Source organism: Tupaia chinensis, unplaced genomic scaffold, assembly GCF_000334495.1.
Source record: "Tupaia chinensis unplaced genomic scaffold, TupChi_1.0 Scaffold148108_1, whole genome shotgun sequence".
Lineage (NCBI taxonomy): Eukaryota > Metazoa > Chordata > Mammalia > Scandentia > Tupaiidae > Tupaia > Tupaia belangeri.
In genome coordinates this window covers 1,459,790-1,482,018 of record NW_006207959.1, presented here as the reverse complement: position 1 = coordinate 1,482,018, position 22,229 = coordinate 1,459,790, and positions in this window count along the sequence as shown.

Genomic DNA, 22,229 nt, shown 5'->3' with positions numbered 1-22,229 from the left:
ATATATATATATATATATATATGTTTTTTACCCCATGTCTGACCCTCTGCCCTCTTCCACTCTCGTATTATACTATCTCTGCTGTCTACAGTTGTCTTCACTTCCTTTTCTTCCAACATTTTGTTGATCACACAATATCATAAGTAATCTAACTACTTTCAGTAGCAAGTTTAGCTGGTGGTTTCAAGAAAAGCAGTTTTGAACTGGTAAGGACATTACCTTGAAACTTAAGGCCTAGAAATAGTAGCAAATATTTTTAAGAGATCTCAGGTCATTTGCTTGACTTATCCTGTGGTCTGCGTGTTGGTTTACACCTGTATCTCAGTGCTATCTATGAAGAACACCACTTTCCCTCTGAAATGTGTCCGGTTGCCACTCTCTCCAGGTCCATTTCTCATCTGACTTCTGCTTCTCTCTGAGAAGCTGAGGTCTCTAAGGCTGAGTAGTGGGAAACTTTCTCTCTTGGCCTGGAGTGTTGGGGTCTTTAATGAATGGAAGCAGGCAGCAGTGCCTCCCAGGAGGATGTACCTCTTCAAAGATGGCCCTTCTGTGCAGGGGTTCACCGGTTAAGAACCATAAAGGCTGTCACAACTTTCGGGGTTTCTCACTTTCACTTGAGCCAAGCAAGATCAGCCATTCTCTCCCTAGGTAATAACTCTGAGCCATTTGCCCATATCACAAAGCAAAATTTCAAAGTATCCTCTAATACATCTCATTTTTCTTTATTCTTGTTAGCTTGTCTAGTAGTAATATATTTGCATGATAATTAGTCTCTCTTGATGAAAACATTTGGGTAATTTTGCTGCGGCCATATGGCTATTCAAAATTAGCACCATTTTTGAAATAAAGGTCTCAAGCAAAATACATGGGTGTATATTACAACATACAGACTAACACTATTTGGCTTCACTTCTTCTCCTGCCTTTTAGTGTAACATTTAAACATTGAATAACAAATTGCATTTTATCATTCTGCAGTGTCAATTAAGGCCATCACTGCAGCACATTTTTCAGGGAAATAAAAAAAGAACGCTTTCACTTTGAGGGGCCCATAATTCATTAGGATGAGTCAGGGAAACCACATGATGCATTTGTGATGGACATGCTACTACTCTGGGTAATTATAACCTTCACTCAATGCAAACAGTCAGGCAGAAGGACCACAGCAAATAGCCCCAATTAGAAAATAACATGTTGGTGAAAATTCCACAAACAAAGGCCTGCCTCAGTGACCTGACTTTCTTACACCCCTCACTCTCTCTGGAAAACCACCTGCTGGACAAACATGTGGGGGGAAACCCAACAAAAGTCTTTGTCTGTTTTCCAGAAGCCCATTCTGAGACCAATTATCTTGAAGGCCCATATTGTCCAGTAATGGTGTGTGCACTGCACTTCTTACAAATAGAGGATGTATATGCACCCTAAGTGGAAGCTCTTTGTCCTAGGCTGGTCTTTTGAGTGTTGCTTAGGGAAAGGGATTTTGTGTGTGTATGTATGTGTGTGTGTCCTTTAGAGAATGGGGAGGAAGGGTGGAGATGGGTGGGAAGCCTAAAAAATCCTCTTTCTTTTCTCCCTTTTCTGATTTTTGTCTATTTTTTATTATGAAAATTACCGTCCTGGATACTTACCTCTCCATGATAACAGAAATTGAAATAGTATTTTTATGATCTGTTTGAGTGACATTAGTTATAAACTTGGGCTCCAAATAGGATCAAATTTTAGATTTCCTCAAGATAATGAAGCTTAAGGTACAAAAATTCTATCATCTTTCAAAGGGAATCCATGCATTTTGGTAAAAATAATAGTAATAAAAATAAATAATAATAATGATGATAATGTCCCACTGTTAGTAGCAGGTGGCATGGAAGGACTCCTGGCACATAATCATTAGGAAAACAAAAAACTAAACAAGAGAAAACAAAAAAACACCTTACTTTTATTTCTTCCACTCCAGGAGACCTTATTTGGTCCCTGTATGAAGACTTAGAAAGGGTCTCAGACTCTTATGATCATGCTTAGGCCATTATGAGCCCTAAATTGCTTTAAGTCACACATAATCTCCATTTAGTAATTAACAATATCCAGTTCTACCTAATATGAAAAAGACAGAAAATTCAGAGTGGTAGTAAGGGTCTAGGACAACCAAAATTCTCATACACTGCAAGTGGGGTTACAACCCCTTTTGAAAACTATTGGGCACTATTTACTAAAACATGTGTGCGTAGGGTATGTATTTGTGTATATAAGTATATAGTCCTAGCATAGAATCCCATGGGAGGTGAATGATAGATGATCATAGAAATACTGGTCTAGAGGAAACTTCTGAGGTTCATTCATTTACCCATTTAACATATATTTATTGAGTGCCATGATGTATCAGACACTTTTCTAGGCTTTAGGGTTATGATAGCAAACAAGAAAAAATGACCCCTATTCTCTTGATGGTTAGCCTTAGAGCATGAAGGAATAAATATATAAATAAGTAAACAGATCCTTAAATAACAGAGCAATAGGGGCTTGGTTTCTTGGTAGGGCTTCTCCACTCTTAGCTGCAGATCCTCTGATCCTGCTAATGCTGTCCATGCTAGAGGTCACACAACCCCTCATTAGCTCTGGGGAATCTCTTCTGACCACTTCCACAGTGGCTGCCTCACATGGCCCACATATGTACTTGGAAACACTCTGGGTACTTTGCCTTGGCACACTCTAAGAGACCTTCACCTGGCCATCTCTCACTTTAAGAGCTGTTGGTGAGAGAAGAGCGTGAGTTCACATCATTCCCTAGTTCCAAGGAGACATAGAATAAACTCTCTCAGTCATTCCCTTGAGGCTTCATTAATAGACTTGAAGGAGAAGACAGACTCCTCTCATCACCACTAAAGGTTTGTGGTATTCACAGTGCAGCCTTCTCCATAGTGAGGGTCAGGGGAATGTGAAATTGTTATTTGGTGCCCTTACTGGTATTTTCATATCAAATATTTATTAAGTCTTGCTACCTCCATTTAAACTTCCAATTTAGCATCCTGTTACACTACAGTGTTTGAAGAGTGCTTTAGAGTTTACTGACAAGGGTAGGTTTCTCTGTATGTTATGTTCCTCATTAGACCCTGGACTATTCTGGTATTTATGCCTTTAGTTTTCCTGGGGGAGGAGGTTCCATCAGAGACTTGAATATCTGCATGATTTATGGTGGAAAGAAAACCTCGATATTGCTTCTTAGCTTGGAGAGAACTCTTGTAGACAGACGAACACAGAATGTTGCCCCTGCCATCTGTGGCATCACCATGTTACACCCCCACACTGTATTACATGTTTATCTGGTTAGATGTGAAATTTTGAGTCATGCTCTAGCTCTAGTTTCCAGGTAGCCCGTTGGGGAGTGTGACAACAAACTGGAAGAAGCCCTGCTGATTCTGCCTTCAAGTCCCAGTATAATGGAGTCTTCTGTCCTCAGTTTCCTCAACTTTAAATACAGGGGTTGTACCATATGACCCCAAGATCTACTTCAGCACTAACATTTTGGTTTTAATGTTCTTGTACTCAACTGTTAGACTGAATCAACTGGTCAGTTCATAAAAAATAGTTGACACAATATTCATATTCATAGATAGCCTCTGTTCAACTGTCTGATATTTGTCCTAACAGTGTGATGCTAATGGGAACCAAGACATTTGAGCAAATGTCAACTTTGGGGATAGGCCTGCAAGTCTTCTTTTAGATACCTTGAGACAAACTCGGAAAAAATGTTAGTAACAACTTGGGTCAGAGAAGTAGGGCCCCTTTACAAATAGCAACCCTGTGGGTTCATATAAACAGATCTGACGCAGTTCCTATTTTCACTGAATTGCCTACTTGGCAACTGAACAACAACAGTAAACGCCTGCTACGGTTGTTGCTGGCTTTCGTCTCTGTCCAAAAATAGAAAAAGAAAAAAAAAAAGGTTTAGTCTCAAAAGCTTCTCAAAAGCTTCTGAGCCTTTTGTTTTAAGGACTTGATAAGCATAGGTCCTAAGTGTATGGTCCATCTCAGATTTAAAGTCAGCTTTTTAATCTTGCCGGATAGGATCATAGTAAAGAGCTCTTCAGCCTCATTTCTGCTTTGATAAGAGAAAGTTCAAGAAAATGGGAAGCCCGTGGTTTCCTGACTCAGGCTCCCAGGTCTATGGTGTCTGCCCTTCTTCTAGGTCTGTGCTGCTATTCCAGATCTTCCTCCCCACAGCCCACCTGCTGCTGTTTTCTGTCTGTCTCTCCTGGAGCTGCCTGGGCTTTTGCTCATGTGTGCAACCTTTTCAGAGGCCTGTTGACAGGTTTGAAAAAAAAAAAAGCAGACCATGTAAAGAATAACACGCAAGTCATAGATAGAGGAAATCAACCAGCTTGGCTCCCTGGTGTGGAGATTAGCGAGGATCAGCTGTCCAGCCAGGCTGCTCCTAGGAGACAGGTTCCCTCCCAGCTGACCTGGGGACAGTTGGGCTTTCTGTGCCTCAGTCGTGTGGTTGCTGCCCTGGGCCATATTTGTCCATTCTCAGACACTCCTGAGCTGTCCCAGAATGCCAGGGCACTTGGGCTGTCCAGTTGCCCAGGTGGCTTAAAAGTAGCTGTTGGTGTGGTGCTTGGGGAGAACTCTTCCCTGTCTGGTTGCAGTGAGGGCAGAGCTTCTGCTGGAGGCAGAGCCGTGCATCTGAAAATCAAGTAGGAAGGTCAGAGAGAACACCCTTGGGGGTGAACAACCTTCAGGAGGCACTGCTGGCTTTGTGCAGGGTCAGGTTATCTACGTTTAGATGTTGGGAGAAAAGAGTAGAACTACAATCTGAAAGCAACACTCAGGTAAAGATAAGGTGATGATCCTCAAATCCGAGAGGCAGGGCAGAACATCTCCTTTTCCTGTTTCTTTACTTCTTTCTGCTCTTTATTCACATTGGCGTAAAAAATAATTCTTCTGCCTCCAGAAGTCAATGAAATGGATTCTTAATTTTTTTCTCTCTCTCTGCTTCTTCCCTTCTTTCCTTCTACCCATCTTTCCTTCCTTCTTTTTTAATTTGTCAGTGGGTATATGAGCACAACAGAGATAGAGTGAGAAAGAGAGAAAATGAGAAAATGCCCACCATGGTGGATGGTCATGCCATGATCCCTTCTCCTCCATTTCTCCCTCCTTCTGGGATTTTGGGCTTGCATGCATGTGCACTGGTATGTTTTTCTAACTGCTGAGTCCAAGACTGGAACCATGCAGTTGGCCATGTGGGATCTATCAACAGTTGCTTTGTGCATCATGCCACTGGCTAGTTCAGATGGACATTATTCTTTGCACAAATATGTCAAATTGTTCTGGAAAAAAATAACATAAAAGGATCTGTATGTTGTGTGCTAGGATATGGTCTGAAAGAACCCAAGTGGTAATGATAGCTCGAAGAAGTGGCAGATAATTTTCATGGAGCACTCAGAGTAATCTAATTTTAAAAATGTGTTGACCCTGGGACCAGCAGTTGGTATAATGGCTATGTCGCTGGACTCCCATGTAGTCAACCACGGTTCGAGTCTCAGACCCAGTGGCTTAAACTCATGCCAGGTGTGTGTGCATGCGTGCCCAAGATCCCAAGAGGAAAATGAAGGAGAAGGGATTGCGGCGTGGCCATCCCCCCTGGGGGGTGATTTCTCGCTTTCTGTCTCTCTGTCTCTCTCTGTCTTTCTGGTGAGTGCATGCACCCTATAGCAAAAACCTCTAAAAAAAAGAAAGAAAGAAAAAGAAAACGTGTTGACCCTTCAATAAACTCTGTGTTCCAGTAAACCATCCAGGACTTGACACCCTGAATCCCTACCCATGTCTGATTTTGTGTAGCTGACTCTGTCCACATTAGTTCAATGTGGTTGTTAGTTCCATTGCCCCCTTCTGGGATTCAATAGTTTTTTATTTTTTTATTTTATTTTTTATTTTATTTTTTAAAATAAGCTTAGGATCTCTAGCCTTCTCATCAGATAAAAGTTTTACGAACATGCCTTTTTCTGTAACCAGAATGAGTGACTACATTGGCATCATGATACTGCAAGGTTCACCAAAAGGTCAATAATTATTTGGGGACCTTGAAGAACTTATGAAACCAGAATAGTCTGAAAAGAGGAATGGAAAATGATTCTCCTTGAGAAGAGATAGTTGAGAAATCTGATGCTTACATCAGAACTTCCTGTCCTGAGACAATTTATGAACTACTAGATGGAGAGATTAAATTGTCTATAATGAAAATCTAGAAAATGTCACAAATGAATGTAATGACTAACTCAGAGAGGCTACTTGGGCCCCCTTTTCTCCCATAATTACTCTGTGATTCAGTCAAACTAGGCTACAAGACATTCCTTTAATTGTCCTATGCATTTCTCTCTTTGCTCAAACATTCCCTTTTTCAGGAATAAACTTCCCATGATACTATTACAGCCAACATTCTTGAGCAATTATTTGTGACAGTGTATTAAAGGCCTGTGCATTTGCATCAGCTATCTCATTAATCCTCACAACCATATTATTGGGTAAGTCTTCACATTAACTCCAGTTTATAGTTGCAGAAACTGAGGTATAAGAGCTTGAGTATAATAATGTTCCAAAGTTTATACTGGTAACATGAGACAGAGCTGGGGTTCCATCTTCAACAGCCTTTTCTTAGATGCTATGTTCTTAGCTACTATGGGTGCTAGTAGAGAGAGTCCTAGTGTCCTAAGAGTCCTTCAAGGATGAACTTGAGTTTATGAGACTTTCCTCCCCCAAGATAAAGTCCTTTTCTGCAGGTGGTCCCAGGGTCCAGGCTGGTACATTACTTCCAATGTGGCATTCTTGGTTGCTCTACATCAGTTCCACCTGTGCTCACGTGCTCGCTCTTTGTTAGGGCTTACACCGATCTTTTATTCCCTGTATTGCCATAGCAATATTCAAGAAATGTCCCTACTGACTTGATTAGTATATGAGCAAGTCAAATAAAAAAATAATGTGATAATTTATTAGGCTTCTGCTGTGTACATAAATTATTTCATTTTATCCATACAACATTTATTATTCTCATTTTTCATTGAGAAACCAGACTCAGGAAGATTAATAATTTGCCTGAAGTCACAGAGGTAGAGGGACAAGATAAAGACCCAACTGCCAATTTGGCAGATTCCAAAGCTCTTCTACTGCACAGCCTCCATTTCTAAGCCCTGGGGGAGTGGAAAAGGGATGACGGGTCCATACAGAATGAGACTGCCTGGAGGTGAATGTCTCATGAACGGGGTTTCCTGGGACCTGTGATTCTGTCTTGAGTCGCACCAAATTATAGGAAATCAAAATATTGGTTGAAAAAACCATTCCAGCCCATAAAAAGCTAATTGAACCCAATAGCCCCAAAGCAAGACTAGTCACTACTCTTCTAAATAAATAAATAAATAAAAATAGTGATACTAATACTAATAATACAATTTAGCCATTCCCTCTTGCTCTTAAAACTGACATCGAATATATGAAACATCATATGTAATTAGAGTACATGAGCTTTTGTGTCACTTTGCACAATTAAAACTATGTTCTGCTATTCCTGGGAACAATATTTTTAGTTTAAGCTGGGGTGTAATGAGATCTCTAAAAATAACACCGTGAAAGGTGAGTCTAAGTGTAGGGGGCTGAGTTCACCCAGTGCTGAGGCAATAAAATGTTATTCATGGTCCATTTAAAGCTCTTGAGCCCTGGGCCAACTTTTTTGCTTGAACAGAAGTTTGGTTCATCCTATTTGGACCTAACTCAGTTTCCATCTAAATGGTGGTGGTCTGAGTGAGAGGAACTCAAACTAGGTCATTAGAGGGATTTTATAGCTGCTGAGCTCCCAGGGCTGGTTTCTCTCTGAAGGGCTCTGATTACACTCAGCCAGGAGGCTTGGGTATCGAGTGTTGAGACCACCCCACAGCCCAGCCAGCTCGCTGCCCTCCAGCATGATGGCTTTTCTCAGAATCATGCTCCCCGGGCTTTGGCAACCTCTCTGGCTACAGCAATAACAAACGATCTCCTGGCTTGGCAGTGGGAGGGTTCAGGCATGCCTGTAACCTCAGACACAGAATATGGCACCCAATAGCGTGCGGAAACTGTGATACAAGGCTCATAACAGATGTGAGAAATTTCAAGATTTTAATAATTCAGGGCTTTGGAGGGGATATAGTTTTCCTGGACAGAAAAGTACTGTATTAAGTGTACCACCCACAGTACTTTCAACACACATACACATGCACACCCTTACACCACACAAAACACATCCATGTGTGTCCCCAAAGCCAGGGCTCTTGTTCCCTTACTTAAGGGAGACCTGACATCAGCAGCAGATGGTCTTATCAGGTTTCTTATCTCACCCTTGTCATCTAAAATGTAACTTCTCTGCTCCTTCCTGTGCTAACGAGGCTGGAGCCACAGGCTAGATTCTGTCAATGATCTAGTTGACTTCACTATTTCATGGTCATTAATGTTGTTTTGGTGCCTGCTTGTTTATTTATATTCAGCCTCTACCAAATACGGGTTTTGGATGAGGCCATTGGCTCCATTCTACTCATTTGCTTATAAATATCTTGCTAGGACTGTAAACATGGTCCCACACTAGCCAGTCTACTACAGGAAAAAGTTCCCATGGTCCAGTCTTGATTGTTGATGCTAACGGAGTTATTATAGGAAGAGGAGTGCCATGGGGACCAGATTAACCCCAATTCTGTATATTCCATCTCAGCACAAAGCAATGCTAAGAATGGATTCTGTGACTTTCGACATATATAGGGTATATTACTACACTTACAGTTCTTTGTTCAGAGACAGACAAAAGCCATTTTAAATCTTTGTTATAACGAATATATTTAAGTTTTTTTTCTGTTTATTTTCTATGCAAGATGTGTGAACAGTGTTTTCGGGAGCTGATAGGACCAACCATATATTTGTAAACATGACTATTTGATTTCTGTCTCTTACTAGGCTGAAATAGACAATCTTCCCTTCCCTACCTAGTCAGAGAAGTCATTCTCCAGATGGAGTAGCCTTCACTTAACAGGTGGCAAGGCATTTTTAGGTAATTAAGTCCAGATTTAGCATTTTCACAGTTGATATAAAAACCTAGGTTATTCAGCATCACTTGACATTCACTATGAATTTGGAGTTGCTTAAAGGCATGAGTTAACTTTTATTGAACCTTTACTGTCAATTCTATCATGTAAAAACTTCCTTACATGGACTTTTCTGTAGTTTTTCCTTATCCCTACTGGTTTCCATTTTGCACCTCTTTCTTCCCTAGGCAGCATACTAAGCAGACTCCATTCTAATTCCTTCTCAATAGATCCCTATCTAAAATTGTTACCAAGAAAGGACCAGACAAATGTACTCACATTCTGGCACAAATGACTCATAATAGCTGCTTCCTCATTTGTGTGTCTTGTAGGGATTAAACTGAATCCAAATGCATTAAAATTTAGTGATAGAATTCAAGGCAGCCTGAGGCCAGTATGAGACATTCTGAGGAGATGATGAGGAGACATTCGGGGGAGATGATGAGTAAAATTACACCATGGCTTGAAAATTAGGTGGCCCAACTTAAGCTTTTCATAGAATTGTGGAATGACAGATCTGGTAGGAGCCATTAGTTCTTGTGGTTTGCTAATAGATAAAAAATTGAAATCTGGAAGGGAAAAGCAAGTTTTCCCATGCTCAACGAGTTAGTTAATGATAAAATATAGATGGATTGTCCTGACCCAGGGGACAGTCAAACAGGTTTCCTGAAGGAAGGAGTGAGAGACTGGACGAACGATGCAGTGTTATAGCACGGAGATGACACAGTGTTACAACTCTTCAGGGTTGTCAGTGTATTGTGGGCAGCACGGAGATGACACAGTGTTACAACTCTTCAGGGTCGTCTGGAGACATCGTGGTGTCACAGCTCAGGGTTGTCCAGAGATGACGTGGTGTCACAACTTTTCAGGGTCTTCAGGGTCACCTGGTGACTGTGGGCCAGGGATCGTGGTTATGTACATGTTGGTGGGCTGTGATTGGTTGTAAAAGGGGGGTTATGATTGGCTGTAAAAGGTGGGTTATGATTGGCTGTAAAAGGTGGGTTATGATTGGTTGCTTTGTGGACCAATCATGAGGAGCCAGATATGCAAATCTGAGGGATTCTAGTGGCCAAGCAGAGTATGATTTTGAAGGTGAGGTTTTGAAGGGAAGCCAATCATGGCTTTTAGCATTGAGTAATTGTTTGCTCTCTGAGAAACCGGCGATATTCGCTGTGCACAGCCTCCCACAATGGATCTCTAGGATTCACATGAAAGTCAAGATTTATCATTGACTGTTTATTCTTTTTTTAAAAGAATTATTTCACTAATTTAATTTTATCCATTATTATTGATTTTTAATTTGACCAGAGAGACAGAGAAACAGAAAGTGAGAAAGCAGGCTGCCAGGTCTGGACTTAGACCATGTTTGGCCATGTGGGAGTCCAGTGCCCCAACTACCATGCCACTTGCCAGCCCCACATTTATTTATTCTTTTAAGATACATTTTGTGTGTGCAGGATTTGGCATTGTATGATGAACAGAGACACCAGACCTGCCCTCCTGAAGCTTACAATCAATGAGATTGAGGCATAGAGGAAGAAGACACAGAAACATATAACGTGTAATTGCAAATTGAGGTAAGTGCCTTGGGCACAAGACAGTGCTGTTAGAGAAAATAGCAGGAAGTTTATTCAGGTTGACACTTTGAAGAAATAACTTTGGTACAATCACTCATGACCTCCATTTTCTAAGACTAATGGTCAATTCTCAGTCTCTGTCTTGCTTAACTTATCACTAACATTTGACACAGTTGCTTAGTCCCTCCCTTTTGAAATGCTTCTTTCAGTTAGTCCCTGGTAACCACCCTTCCTTTTAGCTTTCCTTCTATATAGCATGCTTTTTGTTTTTATTTTCCCAAGCTGGTTCATTCTCATACCCTTGACTTCTAGAGATTGGAGTGACCTCACCACCATCCAGGGTTCTCCCTGAATTCCTAATTTGTATATCAAGCTAGTATCTATCTACTTGGCTGTCTAATAGATATTTATAACTTAACATATCCCAAATCAGATTCCTCATTTTTCACCCCAACCTTCTCTTTCATCCTGCCCATCTTACCAAATACAAATGTATTATTTTGGTGGCTCGTGTCAAACCTGGGAGTCAGTTTTAATCCTTTCTTTTTCTGATACTCCATTTTTAATACATATATAAGTCCTGTAGTTTTTAATCTTCAAAATATATCCAGAACTCAACCATTTATCAACCACTTTATCATCTCTAACACTCTGTCTCAAGATGATATTTCTCATCTGGATTATTGGAAAAACCTCCAAGTAGTTGATCTGCACTTGTCTCTCTGAAGGCTAATCTCGACCCATCAGCCCAAGCGGCATCTTCTAAATGTAGGTTGGATTATTTTGCTTAACACACTGATCTCACTCAGAATAAAAGCCAAAGTCCTCACAGTGGTCAGCAGGGCCCTGAGAGACTTGGATCTCAGCCATCTTTGTCTGTGTCTCTTGCCACTCCCACCCTCTCACACTGGCCTCCGATTTTCCTCGTCCCTGTTGGGCCCACTTAGGCTCATGATCTTTTCTCCAATTATTCTTTCCCCAACATCTGCGTAGTTTGTTTTCACTTTCTCTGCATGTTCTGCTCATCCATTATACTCTCAGTGAGGCCTTTCTGACTCCCCTGACTCCCACTGATACCCCACTCTAGAATCCTCTTTGCTTTATTTTTCTTTCTAGCACCTGCAGTCATCAGTATTTATTGGTTATGTTTATTGCTTATCTCCCTTACTGCCATAGAGAATGTAGACTCCAGGTAGACAAGATTTTTGTCTGTGTCCTTCTCCCAGTGCCTAAAATTGTGCTCAATAAGTGTTTATTAAAGAATGAGTGACTAAGCAGAAACCAAGATCTGAAAACTGTCCATTAGAGGTTGTCATAGAGAGCTGACTGTCAAGAACCACCCCAGCACAGGGAACTGTAGATGTAAAGAAAATAAAGGAATGTAACCTGACCCATGGAACTGAAGAAAAGGGATGCAAATGGCCTGAAATAAGGCTGGAGAAATTAGCTGGGCATAGTCTGGGCAGAGCTTTGAAGGCATGATAAAGATTTGGGACTTGAGCCTGATTGAGGTCGAAAATTGTAGACAGGCTCTTAGCAGGGAGTCCTTTTAATGTGAAGATCCCACAAGTTAGAAGGCATAGTGGTTGGCCTCTAGAAAGTCCTTGTCTATGAGGAGAGCCCCTACAAGCACACTGTGAAGTATGCCAAGTGCCTGGGCAACTTGGAAATACATATTTGAGGGCAAAGAGAGGAATTTTCTGGAGGTTTTTCACTTAAAGTCTATTTTATTTATTTTTTATTTTTTTAGAGGTTTTTGCTATAGGTCGTGTGCACTTGCTAGACAGATAGAGAGAGACAGAGAGACAGAAAGCAAGAAATCATCCCCCAGGGGGGATGGCCATGCAGCAATCCTTTCTCCTCCGTTCTCCCCTCGGGGGATCTTGGGCACACCTGGCATTGAGTTTTAAGCCACCGGGTCCGGGACGCGAACCTCTGTCAACTACATGTGAGTCCAGCGACAGCCATTACGCTAACTGCTGGTCCCTCTTCACTTAAAAATTTTTTAAACAGAAGATCTGGTTCATGAAAAAATGGAAAGAATGGGCAGTTTCCACATACCCCCTGAATTCACACGTGTGCAACCTTCCGCATTATGAAGGTCTCTGACCAGAGCGGTGTGTTTACTACAACTGATGAACCCACATCATTATCACCCGAAGTCCTTGTTTACATCAGGGTTCAATCTTGCTGTTGTACATTCCATGTGTTGAACAAATATATTATGACATGTATTCACCATTATAGTATCATATAGAACTGTTTCACTGTTCTAAACTTCGCTTATCCATTCCTCCCTCCCTCAAACCTGGCTATCACTCATGTTTTTACTGTCTCCAACATTTTGCCTTTTCCAGCATGTAATATAGTTTGAATCATAGAGTATGTAGGCATTTCAGATCTGCTTTCACTTAGTAATGTGCATTTAAGATTCCCCCATGTCTTTTCATGGCTTAATAGCTTATTGCTTTTCAGTGCCGAATAATATTTGTTGCTTAGATGTGCCACCATTTGTTTAACCATTCACTCACTAAGGGACATCCTGATTGTTTCCAAGTTTTGTCAGTTATGAATCAAGATGTTATCATCATCTGTGTACAATTTTCTGTGTGGACCTAAGTTTTCAGCTCTTTGGATATATATCATGGAGTGTGATCACTGGATTGTATGATAGGAGTATGTTTAGTTTTGTAAGAAGTCGCCAAACTGTCTTCTAAAGTGGCTGTGCCACTTAGTTTCTATTCCACCAACAGTGAAAGGGTTCCCAATGACCCACATCCTCTCCAGCATTTGGTGTTGTCAGTGGTCTGCATGGCTATTCTATTAAGTGTGTTCAAGGTGTCTCATTGTTGCTTTAATTTGCATTTCTTTTATAACATACAATGTTGAACTTCTTACTTCTTTTCACATGCTTATTTGCTGTCTATGTATCCTTTTTGGTGAGGTGTTTGTTCAGATCTTTGGCTTTTTTTTTTTTTTTAAAGAGAGATTTTTGCTATAGGGCTCATGCGCTCACCAGAGAGGCAGAGAGACATAAAGCAAGAAATCACCCCCCAGGGTGGATGGCCATGGCACAATCCCTTCTCCATTCTCCTCTTGGGATTTTGAGTATGCATGCATATGCACCCGGCATGAGTTTTAAGCACCTGGAACTGGAACCACAGTTGACTATGTGGGAGTCCAGTGACATTACCATTATGTCATTTGCTGGTCCCTTTGGTGGTTTTTCTAATAAGAGTTTTTTTTTTAATTGTTGAGTTTTAATAGTCCTTTTATTCATTTTGGAAAATAGCTCTTTATCAGATATGTCTTTTCAAATATTTTCTCCTTGTCGATGACTTGTTCTTTCATTAATTTTCTGTGATTCTAATAATTTATAAGGATAAATAAAAGACAGGAGGTACCTTGCATAAAGCAGAAAAACAGCATGTGGAACAGTTTAAGTGTGTGTCATCTTAGAGAATGGTGTGAGGCTTAAACTTCTAAATAAAATGTGACTTTCAAGGTTGAACCTAAATCTGGTTGACTCCCAAGTTTACATCTTTTCACTATACCTTGCTGAGAAGTGGTTTGAAACCAAGTAGAAGGCGACCGTTGTGGGAGGGGATGGTGGGGGGTTTTAGGGCTCACAGCATGCTGGCTCTTGTGTGAGCAGGAAAAGAACATCTATTCTGACAGCCGCATTGCACAGAAGATGGTAGGGCTCAGAGAGATGAAGCCATTGTTCAAGATCACCTGGCTTGTGAGAGGCAGGCTCACAGTCCAGTTTCTCAGGGGTAGTATAAAAATAAAGGAATTATTATCTTACATTGAAGTGGAATGAGAAAACACTCATGAACTTCTTGGGATAGAAAATGTTCTGCAGTTAAGTTAATACATATTTTTCTCAGGACATGCATGTATCAATAAGAATTTTTATTAACACTAATATTCCTACCAGTTATTATTTTACATGAAGTAAAAATTTAAAATACATTCATGTTAATAGAGGATATATTTTCATCTCTATTAATAGTAATAATAGAGATTATAGTAATGACATTAGTCATTGTTACAATATGACAGCAGAAATCTGTCATCCCTCATGCCTAACCCAAGTGGTGATTGAGGCCACGTAAACATACATACCAGTGCCACCCTGAAGTCCCTGGCCAGTGGAATTTATTCTTCCATCCCACTATCCCCACCACAGCTAAGCTATGCTTATTGGCATTCTGAAATGTGATTTGGGAACCCTCTGTCAGCTACACACAATTAACTACAATTTGAGCAATGTACAGACATAGTCAAATCAGAGATTGGAGACAGCTGGAAGAAGCATGTAGGAGGGGCCTGCCCATTAAGAAGGGCCTATTTTGGCTACCACAGAAATATACATCTTTGCTCCTAGAGCTGAAAGGGACATTAGAGTTTCAATTACATAATCCTTTGACTTTGGAGACAATCATACTCAAGCCAAGCCAGGCAGAATGCATCCTGATTCTCTAGATCAAAAATCAGCAAACACTGTATATGAAGTTTCAGATAGCAAATGTTTTAGGCTTTGTGGGCCATAGGATCTCTGTCAAATAAATAAACTCTATCCTCGTGATGTAAAATAGCTACAGGTAGTATATAAATGAAGGGGCATGACTGTGTTCTAATAAAACTTTATTTACAAAAACAGGTAGTGGGGTTGGATTTTCACCCACATGCTGTGCTTTGCTGACCTACGATCTAAATCAACAGAGGAGAAATTTCCTAAACTTCCTCAGGAGATTTTCAGCTTGTATGGCTGGACGTTATTATGTCTAATTCGTATTCCCCCTGCTGTAATACAAGTCGTTCTATCTTGTGGGGGAGAAGAACATCTGTTTGGGGCATCCTTTTTTTGGAATGGACTAATTCTGCTATGGCAAAAGTGATGACAGATTAGCATAAAGGTTTGCTTGGGGCTCCGGAGTCAGAAGACATGCATTCACATGCTGCTGCACATTCACTTAAATTATGCTGGCAATCACCCCCATGGCAGATCTTACTGTCAGACTGCTTTCCTGTGGAGTTTGGACTGAACAAGTAGTTCTTTTTTTTTTTTTTTCCCCAAACAGAAAAGGTTTTATTATAAGAAACAACGATATCAAGTAAAAATGCAAAAAATCGTGCAATTATAGCAAAATGTTTAAAAATATCTACACATTTGCCCTCGTAGGACTATAGTACTTACTACATACCTGAACATTGATGGCATTTTAAACCATTTTACTTTGGGAATCTGATTCCTTGCAGATCACATCCACTTTTTCTCATGCACCAGTGAAATCTGCTTGATGCATAAGCACCAGCTTTGGAGGTCCTTAAGCATCAATTTTGGAGGATAATAATAAAAAAAAAACAAAGATGGAACAAAAGAACACAATTTCTACTTTCCTATAACATAGTTATACCAAGTTCAGTTTCAATGTGTAAAATATAAAAACATACAGGAAAGTGTGACATAACATTCATCAAATGCAAAAACAAAGTTAATGTGGGATGGGCATGTGTTAGACCTGTATTTTAATTTGGTAGTGCCCATCGTACTTTTTATTTATATTCTCATGATAAGTTATGAAAAATGTACCCAAGTATTTCTGATAACCATTACTTTGAGTCTTAACCCCAACTCCCTTACTAAATGGCTCAGTCCGTACTCTCCAGATGTGTAACATGGGAGGGAAAAGTTTATCTTCTTTCCAAGAACAAATGATGGCTTGTGAGATAGAAATAAATTCAAGAAGGTGGTCACCATTATGTAGTCCCTATATCCAACATAAGGGCTGGATTGAAAAAAGAGACAAGCAACAACACTAGTTCCTTTCTTTGTTGTTCTTGCTTTCTCTGGGTTTTCTACCTTTCTGTTTGTATCCTATTGAAGGGGAATGATCCAAGGAGAATCATTTTATTCATCTATTCTGACTGTGACTGCACATCTAACAGAAGGGTATATGAGATACTCTCTACCTTTCTTACTTTCTTTGCTCTTTCTTCTTTCCTTTCTACATTTTGTTTTTAATGCATATGTAATAAGCAAACAATTGAATATCTAGTATAGTTCTAGGCATTCACCCCTCTTTAATTGGAAAAGAACAGATATTACCAATAAGGCCTTTTGACGACATGTGTAAAGCAACCCATCAACAGTCTACACACCGGGGGCCTAAAGGAATGCCAAATGTGGAGGAGGAGATCATGAGAATGTGGTCAATCTAAGATGGCTTTGTGCTAGACATGAGTTTGAGCCAGGTCTTTTAAGAATGCCTTAGAAATCAGGGCTGGCAGGTGGCATGGTGGTTAAGGCATTGGACTCCCATGTGGGTGACTGCAGTTCAAGTACCAGAACTGGCACCTTGCTTTCTCACTTTCTCTCTGCCTCTGATGAAATTAAAAATAAGTGAGTCAATGAATAAATAAATATATATATTTTTAAAAAGAATGCTTTAGAAATTATTTAGTGAAAGAAGAGGTGAATAGAGAAGAAGAATGAGAAGTACCAAAGTATACAACAATGCAAATTAAGTTCAGATAGGTGAATAGTATTCAAGAAATATTTATTGGGCAGCTACTCTGTGTGTAAATGCATCCTAGGGATTTAGAATAAATAAGAAGACTTGAACACTGTCCTCAAATTGATGAAACTACAACAGCGTCATTTTCTTTTCTTTTTTTTTTTTTGAGAGGTTTTTGCTATAGGGCGCATGTGCTCGCCAGAAAGACAGAGAGAGACAGAGAGACAGAAAGTGAGAAATCACCCCCCAGGGGGGATGGCCATACTGCAATCCCTTCTCCTCCATTCTCCTCTTGGGATCTTGGGCACGCACGCACACAAACCTGGCGTGAGTTTAAGCCACTGGGTCTGGGACTTGAACTGTGGTTGACTACATGGGAGTTCAGTGACATAGCCATTATGCTAACTGCTGGTCCCAACAGGGTCTTTTAAAAGCACATGAAAAATGTGTATTATGAAAACACTGCATGAATTTAAAACTTTTTTTGTAGTTGTACTTTAATTCTAATTTTCCACAGACTTTTTGAAGCCTCCTTGTGTAATGTGAGTAGTTAGTGGACTTTTGCTAACAAACTTGAGAGTCCACATTTTCTCTAAAGCAGGTTTTACTAAAATGTCAGAAAGTGATAAAACTTCCTCTAGTCAACCATCATCTCCAGATTACTCACTTGAGTTGCTTAAAGACCAGTTTGATTTTGACATTTCAGCAACAAGCTTCTGATGCATAGTTTTATTTATTTTTTTCCTTTGTTGTGGATAGCTTAAGAGGGTACATCTATTTCTAATAGCCCCATTAAGTAAATTTGAAAAAGCGATAGTAGAGGGTATTTTAGTTTAGTTTATGGAGACGGTTTCCATAATGGCTTCCAGAATACCACTTCTAGTTTGTGACCTCAGATGGATCCACCCAGCTAATGAAAGAAGGACAGTTAGACAGAGACCTGTCACACAATTCTTAGTATCACTCTCAACTGGGCTATCTCCAAACTCACCTGCAGAACATGTCTGCTCAGTTTTGAACCCTCTGGTATATCTAATCTTAGGCAAGATATTAAAAAATTTACTTAAGTTGCTAAAAAATTTGCTTCAGAGACAAAGACCTAACATAAAGAGTTCAAGTGTTGATCTAAAGAAGTCAAGTTTTTCAGTCATACACAGACTTAGGGTTCTTAGTCATACTTAGAATTGCACAAACTGGCAGTTAGCATAATGGCTATGTTGCTAGACTCCCATGTAGTCGACCGCAGTTCAAGTCCCAGACCCAGTGGCTTAAACTCACTCTGGCGCAAGTGCATGTGTGCCCAAGATCCCTAGAGGAGAATGGAGGAGAAGGAATTGTGGTGTGGCCATCCCCTCTGGGGAGTGATTTCTCGCTTTCTGTCTCTCTCTGTCTTTCTGGCGAGCACACGTGCCCTATAGCAAAAACCTCTCCAAAAAAAAAAAAAAAAAGAAAAAAAAGAAAATGCTACAAATAACATGCTATTATAATCATGTTGAATTTTTCCAAAAAAAGTGAGTTTGTTCTAATATCAAAACTGTTAATATCTTGGGATCCAAAAGTTAGTGTAATGGCTATGTTGCTGGACTTCCACATAGTTAACTGCAGTTCGCGTCCCGGACCCGGTGGCTTAAAACTCCCACCGGGCGCATGTGTGTGCGTGCCCAAGATCCCGAGAGGAGAATGGAGAAGGGATTGCGTCGTGACCATCCCCCCTGGGGGGTGATTTCTCGCTTTCTGTCTCTATGTCTCTCTCTGTCTGTCTGGCGAGCGCAAGCGCCCTATAGCGAAAATCTCTCCAAAAAAAAAAAAAAAAAAAACCCCACCAAAACAAAAACCAAGCAAACAGAAAACTATTAATATCTTCTTAGATGAAGAAAAGACATTCAATAAAATGTAGCACCTGCTCATGAGAAGAAACTCTGAGCAAGCTAAAAATAGAAGGAAAATTACTTTCTCTCATAAAAAGTAGCCATTTAGAGCCTTTAGCAAATACTATGTTTAATGGCAACATATTAGAGGCATGCCCCTTAAAATCAGAAAGAACCAAAACTGTCATTAATTGTTGATATTTTTGTTACACATTAAAAAAAAAAAACAACTTCTGGTGTTTTAAAGACACATTATTAGAATTATCAAGGTTTCTGACTTTAAGCTCAGGATTTTAAAAATTAAATTCTTTCATGGTAGCTATCAGCATTTAGAAAATGCCACAACAACAAAAAAGCAATCTGCCTGGTTCAGGACTCGAACCACAGTTGACCATGTGGGAGTTCAACGCCCCTAACCACATACCACCTGCCGACCCACCAAAACACTTTTGAAAAGAACAGTATGAGGAAGCATGTCTTATGTGATATATTTAAAATTATGGTAATTAAGACAATATACCAATAATACAGAGAGAAAAACAAACCAAATTAAAGAATTGGAAATATACCTCTGCACATGTGGAATGCGGTACAAGATAGTACTTCAGTGTTAGGGGACAGATGAAATACCATGCTGGAAAGTTATTATCTGTACTGAAACAATAAACTGGATGCCTATATCACATCATACATAAAGATGAGCTCCAGGAGGACTGAAGATTTAAGTGTAAGATGCAATATTTAAATTTGAGTGATGATCTATTTCAAGATTCACAGTCAGGAGACAATTAAACAAAAATGGGAAATTTGATAAATCTATCTACACTAAAATTTAAATTTTCCAGCAAAACACAGTATTTAAAAAATAAAGCAGGAGCCAGCAAGTGGCATGGTGGTTAAGGCGCTGGACACCCACATAACTGACCCCAGTTCAAGTCCCAGCCCTGGCACCTTGTTTTCTCACGTTTCCTATCTTTCTCTGGTAAGCACACATGACCCATCAAAAATTAAAATAGTAATAATAAATAAAATTAATTAAAAACCCAAAAATAACACAAAATGAAACCTGTAAATTAGACAAGAGTTGGTAGCACATGTCACTGATGAAGAGTGGGTATGAAGAATGAATAAAGAATCCTTACCCGTCAATGAGAAAAACATAGTGATACAAAAGATATAAATAGATGTTTCGCAAAGAAGCAGAATATAACATAAAAATTGGGAAAAAAAGATCTTCATTGGTATTCAGAGAAATACAAATTAAAATTGCCATCAGTTTTTACCTCTTTCTCCAGAAAAATACAAAGTAAAATGCCAAGTGTTGGCATTTTATGAGAATTGAAGTGTTTCTGCCACTATGCCAGAGGTGGCATAGTGGTTATGTTGCTGGACTCCCACATGGCTGTTGGTGGTTCAAGTCCTTGTCCTGGTTTCTTGAAAATCATGCCAGGTGCCTGTTGAGTGCATGCCCAAGATCCCAGGAAGAGAGTGGAGGAGAAGGGATTGTGGCATGGCCATCCTTCTTGGGAGTAATTTCTTACTTTCCATGTCATACTTTCTCTCTCTCTCTTTCCTGTCAAAGAGATAAAAACCTAAAAAAAAGTTTTTATATTAAAAATCTAAGATTTGATTTCTTCAGACACAGGAGAGGAAAAATGTGATCCTTGGCTTGGTGGTTGAGGCAGCTGGATTGCACATGGCTGACTGTGTGGTTGGGGTCTTAGAATCAATGACTTGAGAAACATACCAGGCCCATGTATGTGTGTGGCCAAAATCCCAACAGGAGAGAGAGATGTAGGAGAAAGGACTGTGGCATGACCATTTTCCATGGGGGTTGTTGTCCATGTTTATTACACATTAAATGTTATAGATATTTTGTGTACACAAAAAAATTATTCCCTAAAATTTTCAAAGAAGAAATTTATATCATTATTATACATCAGTGGTTTAGTATGCTGGTAATATTAAAAGTTATTATTATGTCATTGAAACTATCATAGGGTATTAGGCCTCACTTATAAAATCATTGTTTCGAGAATGAAGTAAAGAAGTCCAAATAGCCCTAGAAACTGATGTGAGCAGTTAATAGTTCAGTCTTTGTTCCAAAAGCTGCAGCTTTGGTGATGACTAAAGACAGGAACAAGATTTTGCCCTTGTTTCTATCTCTAGAGTAGAAGTGGCAAATTCAGATGTCTGTAGGAACAGATGACATTAAGGAGAGTGGTGGTAGGGGCAAGGACTGGGACAACCTGCTGAGCTTGTAATCTCTCTGCCTGAGCTAGAGCTTTACATCTGAAGAGGGCATGACCCTTGGACAATTTAAGCTAGGTGGTACAAGATTAATTTTTCTCCAGAAAAGCTAAAAGCTCAGATTCTAAATGAACCTCCACCTTCATTTTTAAATGTTGCCAAGTAATTAAAATATTTGACACTAAACACTATAGACATGTTGATCCATAGCTACAGGCTGTCCTAGTCTATGGTCTGCTAGTGTTTAGTGCCACTGTACAATCCACCGTAGCATCCTATACTCAATAGTGGACACCTAAGCCTTTGCTAATATAATGAACAATGTCTTAATATCTCTGACAGTACAGGAGGAGATAGTCTAGTAGGTATATTTTAAAAATGGCTGCAGAGTGAACCATTATGGTGCAGGTAGTTGAATACTGATGATCTGCAGAGCTGGAAGCCACAAGGCTGACTGCCGACTGTGGGTTAGAATCCCACGTTGACCTGAAACATGCTAGATGTGCATTCCCAAGATCCTAAAGGGCTGGAGGAAAGGAATTATTCTGGTATGGTGAAACTTTATGGGGTGTCTGTCTGTCTGTCTCTCTTTTGTATGCATGTGGTTTCTCTTATGAAAGAAATAAAATAAATTTATCTTCTAAAAGGCAGCAAATTATTTTTTATTCTTCCTGTTAAAAGTTTATGTCCTCTCCCTGATACTAGCTAAGCTGTGACTGCTTAACCTATTAACTGTGGTAGAAATGATACTATACTACATTAAGAGAATGGGAGTTCCCATTGACTATCTTTTGGCATACTTGCTCTGGGAGAAGCCAGTCATGCAAAAAGTCTGATTTCTCTGAAAACACCATCCTGGAAAGATCATGTGTAGATGGTCTAATTGTTTGTCCTGGCTAAGCTCAGCCTCCCAGGCATT